Source organism: Carlito syrichta, unplaced genomic scaffold, assembly GCF_000164805.1.
Source record: "Carlito syrichta isolate Samal-C Ts95f unplaced genomic scaffold, Tarsius_syrichta-2.0.1 Scaffold277477, whole genome shotgun sequence".
NCBI lineage: Eukaryota > Metazoa > Chordata > Mammalia > Primates > Tarsiidae > Carlito > Carlito syrichta.
The window spans coordinates 369,937-387,110 of NW_007221573.1; the positions used below are offsets into that span (position 1 = coordinate 369,937).

The 17,174-nt window shown below is 33.8% G+C and overlaps 1 protein-coding gene across 1 annotated transcript in view; it reads left to right on the forward strand.

The window, feature by feature from the left end:
- Positions 1 to 17,174, forward strand: part of LOC103254377 (collagen alpha-1(XXI) chain) — a 114,634-nt gene that overhangs the window by 40,725 nt on the left and 56,735 nt on the right. The gene's annotated exons all lie outside the window — the stretch shown is intronic.

A 17,174-nucleotide genomic window follows, 5' to 3' on the forward strand; every position in this document is an offset into this window, starting at 1 on the left:
TCTGTGCCATGGCTGTTTATGCTACTATCGTGCTTGCTCTGGGAGAGTACTGCTGTTATTAGCTGACCCTAAGAACAGGTAATAAGAATATTTCTGACCTTTTTTTTTTTTTTGAGTCAGCATCTCTGTCACCCAGGCTGGAGTACAGTGGTGCAATCATGGCTCATGGCAGCCTTGACCTCCTGGGCTCAGGTGATCCTTCCACCTCAACCTCCAGTGTAACTGGGACGACAGGCGCCCACCACCATGCCCACCTAATTTTTTTTATTGTTGTAAAAACGAGGTCTCACTATGTTGCCTAGGCTGGTCTTGAACTCCTGGGCTCAAGCAATCCTTTCCCTTCCGCCTCCCTCTCTATGTGTGGGGGTTATGGGTGTGAGCCACCATCCCTGGCCCCAGTAAGTCCAACTATTAAAAAAGGTTTAGAGTAAAAGAAGACAAAACAAGTCAGCTTTATTATTTATTTTAGAAAAGATATAAAAATAAATTTTGTATTCTAAATACAAATTCCTTGTTGATTATATATGTTACAAATGTTTCTCTCACTGTGTGACCTATCATTTTATTCTTTTTATATCATCCTTTTTTCCCATATGAATGCTTAAAGCAAAAACAACAACCATGCTACTCTTACACACAATGAATTATAAAGAATGGTGATACCATCTAATATCTAATCCATGTTAAGTTTCTCTGATACCATCTAATATCTAATCCGTGTTAAGTTTCTCTGATCATTTACATTTAGCGATTTGAATCAGGATCTCAACAAAATCCAAATTGTATATAACTGATGTCTGTTCAGTCCCTTTACCCTTTTATTCATACCATTTATATATTGAATAATTCTATAATTTCTAGATTTTACTCTGTTGGTGTCATTTGACACTTTCCTGAATTTCTTATAATTGGGTTGCTATAAAGGCTTAAGTAGAATTAGGTTTTATTTTTTATTGGCAAAAAATAATTTACAAATGGTGATGTGCTCCTCCTGTTATATCATGTCTCCAGGAATACATGTCTTCTTTGACTTTAATAATGTTAAGTTAGGTGAACTGGTTCATGTGTAGTAGAACCTCATGCATCTGTCATATATTTCCTCTCTAACCTTCCACCTAATAATATTGGCAGCCACTGGTGGTCCTTGTCTAGATTCATGATTTTATTAGGGGTTACAAAATATCATTTTCTAATTCTGTGTTTCTGATAAAATTTATTGTTTCCTCATTGACTGTTTTGTTATCCTGAAATATCATCCATGTAGGAAAAGTAGGATAAATGCTTATTCTCTTTTTTTCTTTACTTCTGCCCTAGCGACCTTCAAAGTTGACACATTACTGTTTTAAAATATTTGTCATTATGAACTCAAATATTTAATAAATTGTTCTATTTCAATCCATTGCAGTTATTTCATTAAATTATCAAATGATTTCATCTTTAGTTGATGGGAGCCTTTCAAATTGGCTATTGGGTCCCTTTGACCTAATCCAATAGATTTTGAGTTTTCCTGTTTTCAGAATGACAGATTTCTTTGTCTCATGTCTCATTTACCCAGATCTGGATTTTGCTATTTTTTTTCCCCAAAGAGCCCTGGTTCCTTTTAATGGGAAGTGATATTTAGAAACCACAATTGGGGTGCTAGGGTCACTACTTATTATTGATTTTATTCTTATTACCGGAACAAAAATTGCTCATTTCTATCCATTTTCTTTTACTTACCCCTCTTTTGTCCGTGCCACTTATTTTGAGTTTATTATCCTGTATTATTTAACTTTAGATACCTTAACATCATATTTCCTGAATATGTAAAAAAGGCACATCCAGAACTAGAAGTCATATTACTTGACTTGCTGTCCAGAACTTTTTGGGGGGTATCGTGATGACCTGGAAGATTAGACAGAGAAAAATTTTGACCTGAGTCAGATATTAAGAGTTTCATTACTTTTCCCTTTGGAAACTGATATCTTTACTTTTGTGACATTTTCAAGATTGAAACTGAGTTAAGAAAAAAATTAAGAAATTAGGCGAATCGATGTTAATATGAGAGGAATTTAGGGATAGAGAAAACAGTTACATTTTTAAGTAGAGTTTAAAATCACCAACAGAATCCTATGGCCTGTTTTCAGTGGATTTGCTGACACAGGCGAATAAAATACATGGCACTCCATTTCTTGGCTGTTACTGGTCTCATTATTAAAACATATATATTATTTTGTTGTTTGAACATTTCGAAGTTACTATGGCTAGACTATATATTTAAACTGCTCCTCCAAACTCCGGACAACCAAATTACTGCGTTCCCCTCTGTGGCTTTCAGGGATACCATCCACGGAACTCTATAAACCTGTCAAGAACTCACTCATCCCCTCTGCAGTGCGAAAGCAAATTCTGGAGCCAGCAGTTTAGATTAGATGGAATGTGACCAGCAGTTAAGAGACACCTTAGGTAGATATTTTTGTAGACTAAGTGTGAGACGAGGAAGGCATTATCAGTGGGGATAAAGCCAGGGGAAGATAGATGAGATGTTGGAAGTAGAAAAATTAGGATTTAACTAAGCCAACATTATTGTCAGTGATGTGCCAACTACAGTTTGAGGCCCTGAACATGTAGGCATGAAGAAGAATGACAAAGGGCAAAGTGGTCTCCTCCTCGTGGGTCACCCATTTAATGTTAGGGGAGATAAGGAAGATAGATGTGTGCTCCTGGGTTTTTAGCTTCAGCAAATGGCCAGAAGCCAATGCTGTTAATGTAGTTGTGAGAAATGCTTTGATTCCTCCTTTTTCTCCAGAAAAAACAATATACAGTTTTATTAATTCATTGCTTAACACTTCTATAATGCTTTTATCCTTTCATTTTGGTTGTATACCTTTTAATTACCTCTTCATATAACATCAATTTTGGAAAAATATACTTTTCTTTGGAGGGAGTAGATAGTTTAGTTTTTCCTCTATTATCTTGATTGAAAGACAGTTCAGTCTTCATTTGTGTTATCCTTGGTCATGGTTCAAAACCAGCATTTTATGGTGTTTCCTTTTACCCTTAACTTTTTCCATTGGAAATGAATTATTACTCCATTTTTGTGTTTCAAGCATAATATTTGAATAATATTAAAGAATATTTAGTCACTGTAAGAAGAGTAAACATTTTTACAAAGCAAGTTTAAAAATAAATGCTTTAGTTTCTTATTAATTTTTAAAATAAAAATGTAATAACTATATTAAATAGTGTGTTGGCTATAAATCTGTATGTTTCTTATTTCAGTGTTTATTGTCATTTAAAACAAATTTAAATGTATCTTTATCTCTAATCATGATAAAATTTATCTAGAGCTCACTAATGATCAGGTTCTCTTTACGCTTTGCATATTTTATTCAACTTATTTCTCCTAGTCTTATAAAACAAATATTGACATCTCTATTGAAAATACTTTGTGCAAACATAATAAATACAAGTGGCTAAAATTAACTATTATTTAAAAGCTTATAATAAAAAGTTAAAAATCCCTTTGCCTTTTCTTCCTATTCTAGATTTACACCTTTCCATTTCTTTTCATTGGTTTTTTGTAATTATTCTATAGTTTAAAATAAATGTGCTTATGCTCAATTCTCTGGTTTATCAGTTTTAGATAATATTATATTATTATTATAATTAGTAAAAATTTTCCTTATTTTTCTTCTTTTTCTTTTACCCACCCACCTAATGCATCATTTTAATGTCAATAGTCAGTTATTTTATTATGAGTACATAAATATTTATACTTTTTGGTCAAATAATATACCATAAATATATTCCTTACTTGAATAGCTGATTTTTTTTTGAAGTAGTTCACAATTGCTTTTTTCCTCTTGTGCCTTTTGCCACCTACAGATTTTTAGTTTTTTTCAAATTTTCTTTTGTATTATATATTTTATCATGATCCCTTCTGTTTTCCTCATGGAGGTGACTCTTCTGGAGCACCCTATTGTCTGGTCTCCTTGTGGATGTACTGTTTTCTACACTTGTAGCACAGCTACTAGATGCTTTATGTCCTGGAATAACCTTTTGCTGCTCTTCTGTCTTGGGTTCACTACTTTCTGGATGCCATATATTTCTCTCTCTTGATTTACGTGTGTATTTTTTTTTAAGAGGAATATATCTCTTCAAGTATCTTTTTAAGGTCCTGTTTTTTAGATTGCAGTGTTTCTGAGCCATTATGTGACACGTTTATCTTATTTGTTACTTGGCCTCTTTGGAACATGTACTGTGGTGATTGTCATTGAATATGCATTTATGTGTTTCTCGTCCCCATGAGGCTTTGTGGTTCAGAACGGGGGAGAATCTTTGTATCCTTAGTATTTAAGACAGTGTGTAAAATAATACTGTAGTTTCTTTGCTCTGTTAGCCTTAGCCTGTCTATAAAATGGGGATTATAATTATCAGTCCTGCCTGGCATACCAAGCTGTTGTTTAGAGAAATACAAAACAAATGTCAATTGTTTAGTTAACCATAAATCATACATACACAAAGTGACTTTGATGAATTACATATTTCTGGGGATGGGATCTGACCTATGTAATTCTAAAAGTTGTAACCATTTTTTGGTTTTAATAATAGATCAAACAAACCAACCCCCCCCAACACACACACAAATTCTTAATTTGTTATTACCTGTTTGCCAGTATTTTGCCCTTCTAAATTCTCTTCTGTTCCATTTGATGCTTCCATCTAGAATCTTAATGTCAGAATATAGAACACTATAGATGAGTGTGTGTAAAGGGCAGGGACCAGAATTTCAGCTTCCCCACCTTTTCCTGTCTTACAATTTAGTTGAAAGAGCCTTTAAATAAGAATGAGTTAGTCTCTCCTGAGGAGACTATTTTTAATTTTCACTTTTGAGTGTTTTACAGCCAAACACAGCAACCAAATTTTGCGATGGCATCTTTTTTGACAGTTCTTCATTTTGAAAGCTTTTATGTCTTTCCTGGTGGCTCCTCATATTCATTCCTGTGTCTTTCCATGGATCCCCTGAAAGATACATTAATTTCAAGGGGACATGTAATTTGTGTTCATTTGTGTCCACTATTCTGAGAAATTACTTACAAGTATTTATTTTGATGTTAATAAAATATTAGCGATGATGGCACTGGAATGTGATATAATGTATAAAGTAAGGAAATGGAAGAAATATAAAAATCAAAAGAGGGCAGTAAACAATCAATTGATCTCTTTATTTCCTGATTCTTCTGAAAATAAAATAAGTCTCAAATTTTTACAGAGCTCTTTGGTTTTGAAAGTGGGTTATCTAATTCATGTGAAAATCAGATTATGATCCACTGTGCTAAAATCGATATACTTGTCATCTAGGAAAAACAGTTCTAAACTGTTGTTGAATCCAGAGTCAACAAACTTGATTTTAAGTTTTGAGTCTGTTGCTTACCAGAGTGCATGTAGTCGGCAAACTATGACCCAAGTAAGCCCCATTTTCCATGACACTTCTCAAGATTAAATGAACTGATGTTCTCTCAGGACAGTTTTTTTTAAAATTTTATTTCTTATTTCAATAGCTTTAGGGGCAACAAATTATTTTTGGTTGTATGGATGAGTTGTATAGTGGTGAAGAAGTCTGGTCTTTAAATGTGCTCACCACTCCCACCTGTGCACACTGAACCTGTAGATGATTTTTTGTTCTGCACCTTCTTCCTACCCTCCCTATTCTGAGTCTTCAGCATCCATTATGCTGTTGTTCTATATGCCTTTGCAGTTCCTTAGTTTAGCTCCCACTTATCAGCGAGAGCATGCGATGTTTGGTTTTCCATTCCTGCTAATTAGTTCACTTAGGATGATGTCCTCCAATTCCATCCATGCTGCAAAAAACATTATTTCATTCTTTTTTTTATGGCTGAATAGCATTCCATGGTATATATAAACCACATTTTTCATTATCCACTAATCAGTTAGTGGGCATTTAGGTTGATTCCACATTGTTGCAATTGTGAATTGTGCTGTGATACACATATGAGTTCAGTTGTCTTTTTTGTATAATGACCTCCATCCCTTTGGGTAGGCACCTAGTACTGGGATTGCTGGATTGAATGGTAGATCTACTTTTAGTTCTCAAAGCAATTTTTAAACTATACATTTTCATGATCACAATAATCCTGTAAGGACAGAGAATATCATTATTTTCATGGTTGAAAGGAAGGTTACAATGGAACAGGTTTACCTTTCTTATTTTTTTAGTATTAAAAAACTGTGAGAAAGATGTCCTTCAAGTTACAGTTAAGTTAATGGCAGTATTAAATGCCTAACCTGAATGTCTTGATATATATTTAGCTTGGTGCACATTCCATATTAAAAGGTAAGCTCAGTTTAACATCCTACAGTACTATATTTCCTCTTTGTCCATTGCCCATTAAGAGTAATTTGTGTAGCACTAAAAGGTGGAATTTTTTAAAAGCAGAATTCCATGTTTGAGAAGGTGGCATATATTCCGAATGCAAGGATCACTTAACAGAGACCCTGAAACTGTAGAAGTTACCATCACATGCAGGCTGTATGCAATTCTGGATGCAGGTTACGCCCGTTTCCATAGGTGAAATGCAGCACTGTGCCTGTGCTTCTCATAAAGCTCTGACAGAGTTGCTGAGAGGAGGCAGATTAGCATCTTTGTCCAGGATCTCTCACCCCAAATGTCACACTAGCCCCTTTATATCTGTAACTACTGAGAAGGTATATGAACCTAATGTAGGGTCCCCAAATGGCATGTGAAATAGATCTGGAAGCATGGGCTTTGTTTTTTGACTTGGAGTCTCACTCTGTCACCCAGGCTGGAGTGCTGTGGCATGATCACGGCTCATGACAGTCTCTGCCTCCTGGGCTCGGGCAATCCTACCTCAGCCTCCGAGCAGCTTGGACTACAGGCACAAGTCTCCATGCCTGGCTAATTTTTAAATTTTTTGTAGAGACAAAGACTTGTTATGTTGCCTAGGCTGGTCTCAAACTCCTGGGCTCAAGTGATCTTCCTCCCTCAACCCCCTAAAGTGCTGGGATTGCAGGTGTGAGCCACCACGCCTGGGTATGTTCCTTAATATACTTTTTTGTTAACTTAACATGCCATTGGCCTATTGATCGCACTGAAGGCTTTGTTCACCTGTATGCTGTTTTTCCCACTCATTTTCATTCTTACTTATGTGAGGTTAAACATTTTCCCCTTCCAGATTTTTGAGGTATTACTGATAAATAAAAAGTGTTTATATTTAAGGTGTACAACATGACGTTTTGATATAAATATGCATTATGAAATGATTGCCACAATCAAGCTAGCTGTCCTATTCATCACCTAACCCATGTATAATGTTTTTGTATGATGAGAACCCTTGAGATCTATTATCCTAGAGCAAATTTCAAGTACACAGTACTTTATTATTAACTATAGTCACCATGCTGTACATTAGGTCTCTAGCAGTTATTCATTTTGTAGCTGAAAGTTTGTACCCTTTGACCAACATCTCCCCCTTCTTCTGATAACCACCATTCTACTTTCCATTTCTATGAGTTTGACTTTTATTTTTTAGATTTCACATATATGTGAGATCATGCAATGTTAGTCTTTCCATTTCTGGCTTATTTCACTAAGCATACTCTATTATAAAAAGTTTCATCTGTCCTGTTGCAAATGGCAGAATTTCCTTATTTTTAAAAGCTGAATAATATTCCATTCTGTATGCTTATGTTATAATTGTGAAACACACACAGTTTCTTTATTCATTAGTTGATGGACACAGACTGTTTTAATATCTTGGCTACTGTAAATAATGCTGCAATGAACATGGGACTCTATAGCTAACTCTTTGAGATAGTGGTTTTATTTCCGTTGGAAATATAACCAGTAGTGGATTGTTGGATTATGTAATAATTCTATTTTTAATGTTTTGGGGAAACTTTTTAGTTTTCCATAAAAACTACATCAATTTACATTTCCACCAACTTATACAAGTATTTCTTTTTCTCTAATCCTTACCAACACTATCTTTTGAATTTTTGATAATAGCCATTCTAACAGGAGTTAGAATCTTGTAGTTCTGATTTGCATTTCCCTGATAATTAGTGATGTTGAGTGTCTTGTTATACCTGTCACGTTTATATGTCTTCTTTGAAAAAGTGTTTATCCAGGTCTTTTGCCTATTTTAGAATCAAGTTGTTTTGCTTTCATGAATGAGTTTCTTATATACTTTAGATATTAATGGGTTAGCTATTAAACTCTATTTAGATATATGGTTTGCAAATATTTTCTTCCATTCTGTAGGTTGCTTTTTCATTATGTCAGTTACTTCCTTTGCTGTTAAGTTTTTAGTTTGATGTAGTCCTATTTAGTTATTTTTGCCTTTGTTACTTGTGATTTTGTTGATAAACCAAGAGTCAAGCCAAGACCAATGTTATAGAGTTTTTCCCCTGTATATTCTTTTGTGAGTTTTGTGATTTCAGGTCTTACATTTGTCTTTAATCCATTTTTAGTTGATTTTTGGATATGGTGTAAGATATGGGGCAATTTCGTTTTTTTCCATGTGGATATCCAGTTTTTCCAGTACCATTTATTGAGAGGCTATATTTTCCCCATTGTGTATTGTTTGTGCCTTTGTGGAAAATTAGTTGACTGTCTATGTGGGTTTGTTTCTTGGCTCTCTATTCTGTTCCATTGTTTGTGTATCTATTTTTATACCAGTGCCATATTGCCATATTATTTTGCTTTGTAATATAACTTAAAATTAGGAAGTGTGATGCTTCCAGCTTTGTTTTTCTTGCTTTAGCTATTTGGTTTCTTTTTTGGTACCATACAAACTTTAGATTATTTTTCTAATTTTCTAATTTTGTAAGACATTGGAATTTGATAGTGATTGAATTGAATCTGTAGGTCATTTTGGGTAATATGGACATTTTAATAATATTAATTCTTCCAATCCATGAACACAGATATCTTCCCATTTATCTGTGTCTTTAATTTCCTTCATCATTGTTGTATAGTTTTTGGTGTAGAGATCTTTCACCTTCCTGGTTAAACTTATTCCTAAATATTTAATTCTTGTTGATGCTATTTCAAATGAGATTGTTAATTCTTAATGTATAGAAATAAAACTTTTGTATGTTGATTTTGCATCCTATCACTTTATCAAAAATGTTTATTTGTTTTAACATGTTTTTGTGTGGAGTCTTTAGGATTTTCTATAATAAGATCTGTCATCTGCAAATAGAGATGATTTTACTTCTTCCTTTCCAATTTGGATGCCTTTTGTCTCTTTTTCTTGCCTAATTAATCTGGCTAGGACTTCCAGTATAATGTTGAATAGAAATGATGAGAGTGAGCATCCTTGTCTTGTTCCTGATCATAGAGAAAAATATTTCAGTTTTTCACTATTGAATATGATGTTAACTGTGGATTTGTCATACATGGCTTTTATTATGTAGATGTTTATTTCCTCTATGCTTAATTTGATGAGTTTTTAAAAAATTATAAAAGGGTGTTGGATTTTGTCAAATACTTTTTCTGTATCTATTTAGATAATCATATGATTTTATCCTTTTTTGTTAATGTGATGGATCATGTTTGCTGATTTGCATATGTTGGACCATCCTTGAATTTCAGGGATCAATCCCACTTGGTCATGGTGTATCATCTTTTGAATGTACTGTTAAATTTAGTTTGCCAGACTTTTATTGAGAAATTTTACATCCATATTCAGCAGGGATGTTGACCTATAATTTTCTTTTCTTGTAGCATTCTTGTCTGGCTTTGGTATTAGGATAAATCTGGTCTCATAAAATGAGTTAGCAAGTATTTCCTCTTCTCTAATTTTTTGGAAAAGTTTGAGGAGAATTGGCATTAATTCTTTAAATGTTTGACAGAAATCACCATGAAGCCATTTGGTTCTGGACATTTATTTGTTCGGAGGTTACTTACTAGTTATAGGTCTGTTCTGATTTTGTGTTTCTTCATCATTCAGTTTTGGTAGGTTTTATGATTCTGGTCAGGCGTGGTGGCTCATGCCAGTTTTCTAGCACTTTAGGAGGCCTAGGCAGGAGGAATGCTTGAGCCCAGAAGTTTGAGACCAGCCTAGGCAACATAGTGAGGCCTTGTCTCTACAAACAATCAAAAAAATTAGCTGGCATGGTAGTGTCCACCTGTAGTTCCAGCTACTCAGGAGGCTGAGGCAAATGGATCTTCTGAACCCAGAAGCTTGCGACTGTGGTGGGCCATGATTTTGCTACTACACTGAAGCCTGGGTGAGAGTGAGAAAAAAAGATTCTAGGAATTTATCTATTTTCATGTCATCCAATTTATTGGCATATGATTCTTTATAATAGTATCTTATGATTCTTTGTATTTCTGTGTTATCAGTTCCTCTTAATTTATGATTTTATTTATTTGAGTCTTTTTTCTTAGTATTCCAACTGAACTAAAATAGATATTAAAATACTCTTAGTTCATGCTATTGTATCACAATTCTACTGACCTCTCTACCTCCACCACTACTTTTGTTTCAGAAAGTCAGAGATATCAAAGCTCAGATGCTTAAATATAGGGATAATGTCTTGATCATTATGGAATTTTCAACATTATTTTCATTTTGGGGAAAAAAACCAACAAAAGACAAAAACTGGAGTTCCTTTAGATTCTAAATACTTAAAATTACAATCTATAAACCAGCAGAATCAACATCACCTGGGAACTTGCTAGAAATGGTCTTAGTACAATATCTGCTACTTATAACAATACCCCAAACTGGGTAATTTATAAAGAAAAAAACTTATTTCTTAAAATTATGGAGGTTGAGAAATTCAAGGTCTGTATCTGGTGAAAGCTCTGTTGCTTGTGAGGACCCTGCAGAGTGCTGAGGCTGTGTAGGGCACAGCTCTCACATGATGAGGGGATGAACATGTTAGCTCAGGTCTCTCTTCCTATTTTTATAAAGTCACCAGTCCCATTCCCATGACAATTCATTAACTTATTAATCTAAACGTCCCTTAATCCATGAATGGGTGAATCCATCCAAGAGGGCAGAGCCCTTATGACCCAATCAATTCTTAAAAGTTTCACCTCTCCATACTGCCCTGTTGGGGATTAAGTTTCAACATGAATTTTGGCAGGGACAAACATTTAAAGCATAGGAGAAAAGAATACTCTTCAACTACAAACCAAACCTACTGAATCAAAATCTACATTTTAATGAAATCTCTAGGTGATTTTTATATACTTTAACATTTGAGAAGTTGAGATGTAAATTCTTTGAGTTAGGCTTTCCCATTTAGGGTTGCTAATTTACTTCTCTACCAAGGGAATGGGAACATTTTTTTCTTATATCATTTTTGCATTGCCTTATATGTGAATAGAACTTGGTGTACTTTAGTATATGAGGAGATTTATTTATTTATTTTAAAAAATGCTTGGACCCTTCCCCACAGTCTGAAGGTATAGGATAGGGTTAGGGCATTCATATGTTTAACACGCTTCCCAGGTGATTCAAGTAAGTGCTAAAACTTGATATGCCTAACTTTATATACATTGTACGTTAGCACATGTACAATGAAATATCTGTAAGACATATTTATGAAACATACCAGTTTGTTTCAATAATTAAAAAGCATGGCAATGACATGCATTTAACCCCCTTTCATACTGTCTACTTTAATGGTTGTCAATCTAGAGTGTAATGAAATTAGGGAATTAACTTTAGCTCAAGAAATCAGAATGAATTACATATTACATTGAAATACCGAGGATATTTTTGGGAGAGGGGCTTAATAATTTAATTTTGAGACTTTTGGGGAGGAAGTTAGTTGAAATTTATTGGTGCATGTTGTTGCCATAAAACAGCACATCCTGGTGATGACTCACCAAACAAGCCTCTCACTGACATTTTAGTACCTTTAGAACTCTTTGTGCAGAGGATTTTGCGTAATTTGGAAACTGACAGTGATACTTTGGGCTGATTGTTTTTCATAGAGGTATAATTTATATGCAAATAATGCAGTTGTAAAATACTTGGTTTGATTGCTTTAATTCATATACCTGAATACTGACTCCATAAATGTAAGGTATTTCTATCACCTAGCAAGTTCACTTGTGCTACTTTCAGGCAAATGTTTCCTGTTTTCAAATGCCATAGATTAGTTTTGCCTGTTTTGGGACTTCATATACTGGAATCATACTGTATGTATTTTTTGACTTCCTTATTTTAGTAAACACAATGCATTTAAAATTTATTCATGTTGCTGGGTATAACGGTAGTTCATGATTTTTTTGATTGCTGAGTAGTAGTCCATTGTATGAATATACCACGTAACTTGTATATTCATCTTCCTGTTGATAGCATTCAGTTTGGAAGATAATAATTTGGAATAGTATAATAATAGTTCGGAACTATTATGAATAAAACTACTATAAACATTGTTAAAGTTTTTTTGTACAAACAATTTTATTTCTCTAGGTTATATACGTAGTAGAAAAAAATTACTGGTCATAGTTTAAAAGAAACTGTACCTAAAAATTCTCTAGTGATTACATCAGTTTTCAATCTCATCCACACTGGATGAATTCCAATTTTTTTTTTTTTGCATATCCTTGTAAACATTTGATATTATCAGTCCTTTAATTTTAACTATTTTTGTAGGTGCAAAATTATATCTTATTGTGGTTTTAATGTACATTTCTCTGATGACTAATAATGATGAATATTGATTCCTGTGCCTATTGGCCATTTCTGTGTCTCCTTTTTAAATGTGTCTTTTCAAGACTTTTTATCCATTTAAAAATTTAGGTTGTTTTTCTTTTTATTATATATATGTTTTCTGGATATGGGTCAGTTATCAGAAGTATTTAATGTGAATATTGGCTTGCATTCCTAAGTGGTGTCTTTTAAGGAATGTAATTGTTTAATTTTGATGAAATCTCATGTACCCATTTTTAAACCACTCGTGATTTTTATGTCCTAAGAAATACTGGCCTAATCCTCAGGTTGTAAAGATACTCTCTTATGTTTTCTTCTTAAAAGACTTACAGTTTTAGCTTTTACATTTAGATCTAAGCTCAAGTTAATTTTTGTATATGAAATGAGGTAGGCATCATAGTTCATTTTATTCCATGTGTTTCTCCAATTGATTCAGCAACATTTTATTAAAAAGACTTTCCTTTTCTATTCAACTATCTTGAGATCTTTGTTGAAAATCAATTGATCATGTAAGTGTAGGTCTATTACTGAAACTCTATTGTGTTCTATTCTATGACTATCTTTATATCAATATAAGATCACACTTTCTTGATTACTGTAGCTTTGTGGGAAATTGCTATGATTTGGATACTTGTCCCTCTGAAATGCATGTCAATCTCCAATATAAACCTGTTGGGAAATGGAACCTTTAAGAGGTTATTGGGTCATGAGGTCTCTGTCCTCAGAAAAGGACAAATTCATTGGTGCCTTAATTGATTAATAGATTAATGGGTTATCATGGAAGTGAGTGTTATCAGGAAAGAAGTTCTGTTATAAAAAATCAGATTGGATCTCTCTCCTGAGCACCTCACCATGTGACGCCTGTGCCTCTTCTGGATTCTGTAGAGTCCCCACCAGGAATAAGACCCTAACCAGATGACGTGTTGCCCCTAGACCTTAGATTAGTGGTCCTCAACCTTTTTGACATCAGGGACAGGTTTCATGGAAGACGATTTTTCCATGGACCCGAGGCAGATGATGATTTTGGGATGATTCAAACGCATAATATTTATTGTGTACTTTATTTCTATTATTATTTTTTTGTACTATATAATGAAACAATTATACAACCCACAATAATGCAGGATTAGTGGGAGCCCTGAGCTTGTTTTCCTGCAACTAGATAGTCTCATCTGGGAGTGATAGGAGACAGTGACACCTGAAGTGTGTTGCTTATGTACAGTCTACACTGTAGTCTCATTTTGGTTGGTGTCACTGTAGAAAACCCTGCTTTACAAAGATAGGATGTTGGAAATGGAAGCAGGCTTTTCAGTGTTGATTTGACGAGTGGCAGAGCTCTGGCGGTAATGCCAGTGATGGGGATTGGCTGTAAATACAGATGAGGATTTGCTCACTCACCCACTGCTCATCTCCTACTGTGCAGCCCTGGTTCCTAACAGGCCGTGGACTGGTACTGGTCAGTGGCCCAGAGATTGGGGACCTCTGCTTTAGGCTTTTCAACCTCCAGAACTGAAAGAATTAAATGTGTTTTCTTTATAAATTACCTAGTCTCAGAATTTCAGTTATAGCAACAGACAATAAACTAAGACATGTCAATATTAGCTAATATAAATTCTCCAACTTCATTCTTAGTCAAGCTTGGTCTTTTTCAAGATCATTTAATTCAAAATTATTTACCTTTTTTGTACATTTTGGAATGTTTGTTCATTTAAAAAGTCTGCTGAGATTTTAATTGTGAGTAAATTGACTCTATAGTTCGATCTAGGGAGGATGGACATATCAACAATTTTTAAAAATTCATAAATATGAATCTATTTGTTTTCTTTAATTTCTCTCAATATTTCAACAGTGTTTCATTACAAAGGTCCTTTACATTTTTCATTTGCTTTATTTCTAGGTATATGCTACTTTTAATATTATAGTAAGTCCCCTATGTATGAATGAGTTTTGTTCTGAGAGCACATTCGTGAATCCAATTTGTTCAAAAGTCCGACAAAGTTAGCTGAGGTACCCAATTAACACATTGCTTTTATGCTTGCTTCTGGACATCCTAGACTTGAAATAAAGATACTGACTATTGTACTTTATATAGTACTATACAGCAAGTACACAAAAGCATAATCACTTGTAGAGGATGTATGCATGTGACAATGTATGCCAGTCATGTGAACTAATTTATGTGATTAGACATATGAATACAGGTTGAAAGTTCACAACTTGAAGGTTCATATGTAGGGAATTACTGTATTTAAGATTGTATGAAATTCTCTTCCCAATTTTGTTGCTAGTCTACAGATGTACTTTAAACAAAACTATTACTCTTGTGTCTTGTGACCTTGCTAACTTCACTTATTGCTTCTCCTAGTGTTTTGGTAGATTCCAATTTCAATGTAGATTATTATGTTTTCTATAAATGATAACAATTTTATTATTTCCTTTATAAACCTTGCATCATTTATTTCTCATTTTTGCCTATGGCATCAGATAGAGCTTTCTGTATGTTTCTGGATAAAAGTGGTGTGAGAGTATATTCTTAACTACTTACTGATTTTGGGGGGAAGAATTCAGCATTTCACAGCTCTACACACAGATTTTTCTAGACAATATTCACATTCATCAGGTTAGATTATATTCTTAGTTTGGTGAGTTTTTATTTTAAAATCATGAATGAGTGTTAAGTTTTGTTAAATACTTTGATGCACACATTGAGATGGTCATGTGATTTTTCTTTTTTAGTCTCTTCTTACTTAAGAACTAATTATATTTAATAATTATATTAGTAAGTTATTTAAGTTGAGTTTTGAGTGTTAAAACAATCTTGTATCTCTATGGTGAATCCTACTTGATCATGATCTTTTTATATATTGCTAGATTTGATTTGCTAATGTTTTATAATATATTTTTACATTTATATTCATGAAGGATAATGATTATGTTGAAACTTAATCTCCAATGTAAACCTATTGGGAAATGGAGCCTTTAAGATGTGATTGGGTCATAAAATAAAAATGAAAATTGGGAAGTGTTCACTTCTCTATTTTCATTTAATTTCAGTTAATGAAAGGGTTTTATTTTTATTTTTTCCTTGAATATTTGGTAGAAACTACTGAAATAAATCACTGGTGAAGTTATCTGGACCAGGAGTTTTCTTTGTTGGAGTGATTTTGATGAAAAATTCAACTTATTTAATAAATAATTGGACCAGTTTCAATAAGTCGTGTTTTTCCGGAGTTTATCCATGTCGTTCATCCACTTATTATCTTCTTAATGTTTATAGGACCTTTAGTAGTATCCCCTTTTTCAATACTGACTCAGATGCCATCTTATACTGGTCAAAATGGCTACCATCTTTAAAAAATAACAGATGCTATCAGGACATGGAGGAAAGGGAATGCTTATACACTGATGGGAGGGATGTAAGTTAGTTCAACCTCATGAAAATCAGTATGAAAATTTCTCAAAAAGCTAAAAATACAACTATCACTTGACTCAACAATCCCATTGCTGGCTATCTACCCAAAGGAAAAGAATTGTTTTTATCAGAAAGACACCTGAATTTGTTTGTTTGTTATAACACTATCCACAATAGCAAAGTCATAGAATCAACCCAAGTGTCCAGTGGTTAATTAGATAAAGAAATTGTGTTACAGATGCTCCATGGAATGCTATGCAGCCATTAAAAAGAATGAAATTATGTTCTTTGCAGCAACATGTATGAAGGCATTATCCTCAGTGAATTAATGCAGAAACAGAAAATTAAATACCACATGTTCTTACTTATAAGTGGTAGCTAAATAATGGGTACACATGGAAATAAAGTCATAAACAGTAGACACTGGGGACTTCAATATGGAGGTTGAAAGAAGCAAACAAGGGTTGAAAACTATTAGACACTATGTTCATTTGGATGATGTGTTCAACAGAGGTTCAACCAGCACATGTACTCCCTGAATCTAAAATTTTTTGAAAAGATTTGACTTAGGTGTTTATATTTTCTTTCCTGCTTCTTGATTATACTTGCTAGGGCTTATCAGTGTATCTATTTGTTCAAAGAATCGACTTTTTTTTTATTAATCAATATTTTTTATTATGGTTTTGTGGGGTACAGTTAAGGGTTAGGTGTACAATTACGTTTCATTCAGGCAACCTGTTGATAAGAGGCGTTTTCCCATCCCCAGACAGATATTTGCTACTGTTAATCCCATCCCCCTCCCCCCCCATAGTTTCCCAGTACCGTCAGTCATTTTCTTATAGTATTACATTGGATGCTCAAGGTTCATTATATGAGTGAGAACATGTGATACTCGGATCTTTGTTTCTGTGAGAGGTCACTCAGTATTATAGACTCTAGTTCCATCCAGGTTGCTGCGAAATTCATGATTTTGTTCTTTTTTATGGCTGTGTAGTATTCCATCGTGTATATGTACCACATTTTTTTAATCCAGTCCTCTTTTGATGGGCAGCATGGTTGTT